Source organism: Tinamus guttatus, unplaced genomic scaffold (assembly GCF_059628265.1).
Source record: "Tinamus guttatus ecotype Peru unplaced genomic scaffold, ASM5962826v1 Tinamus_guttatus_pri_ptg000246l, whole genome shotgun sequence".
NCBI classification, from domain to species: Eukaryota; Metazoa; Chordata; class Aves; order Tinamiformes; family Tinamidae; genus Tinamus; species Tinamus guttatus.
In genome coordinates this window covers 9109587-9110786 of record NW_028288780.1, presented here as the reverse complement: position 1 = coordinate 9110786, position 1200 = coordinate 9109587, and positions in this window count along the sequence as shown.

The window sequence follows — 1200 nt, the reverse complement described above, 5'->3', positions numbered from 1 at the left end:
CTCCCAGCCCCATTTGAGAGATGAAATTTTTTCCTGGTGAGAGCCGGAAAAAAAGGCCTTTGATACCAGGTCTTTTACTTGTATCTAAATCATTTCCTGTGCTTGGCAGGAGTTCACCCCCCTCCCATGCTCGCTAATCCTGTCCTAATGAATGTAGGGTTGTTTTTTTTGTTTTTTTTTGTTTTTTTGTTTTTTTTTTCAATTCACTGTACATGATTCAACATTGGGTGAAAAAGCGATAACTCTTCAAAACTTCTGATAGTTGCTGTGTGTTTGTATGGGCGCGTGTGCATGCTCCAAGTGTGAAGAGGACACAGGTGGGGAGGACAAGAAGCAGGTCAGCTGATGGGAGCTGGAGCAGCCAAACAGTTTCCCTTCTTCTCTTTTTAAGCAGGAAATGCGACGTTGCAGAGCACAAGTGCATCATGTGGCCCTTTGGACCAGAAATCCTTAAAAAAAGGAAATGAGTGGTAAGCCAGGAGGTAGCAGGACAAATCCCCTTCCATTGCCTGTGTTAAGAGTTACTGTGCAGATCTCTACTGGAGTAGTTGTTCAGCAAGCAACAGTCAGTGGCTTCGGAATAGCTTAGGGGTATGGTCGGTGCTTCCTGCCACAGTGAACGGTGGCTCCTTTCTTTCTCCTTGCACAGCCCTGACGTTGTCCTACCAGTCTGTGTTCCATGGCCTCTCTTTTTCTGCAGAGCTTACCTATCTATCCAGATGGTGGTGGGAACAAAAGCCTCTTAAGGTTAAGCAGAAAATACTTTTAACAAGGCGATGTGGAGCTATGTGGGAACAGGATGATAAGAAACGGTCTGTTTTAACCATACTGCTGTGAATCATAGCAAACAAGCATAAACTGAGCTTTACTGTTGCAAATTCGAGGCTGTTTTGCACCTTGGAAGGGTAAACGAAAACCTAAAGTAAAGACTGCACTGTAGTAGGTACTGCAAGTACCTAGGTTCAGTTTTTAGAAAGGATCGGGGACACCAAGAGTTTCATCACTGGACGTTTATGCCCTCCCCCATTAAACCTACTGATCAGCCTGCACAAAACCTTTTTATAAGCCTGATTGTTAAACTAAAATACCTCAGACAGATTAATCCATCCACTTTGGCTCCTCTGCTGCTCCATTCTGTGACAGTGGATGAGAAGACTCCTGCACAGAGGGAATGAGTGTAAATCAAATCCATAATTCCAA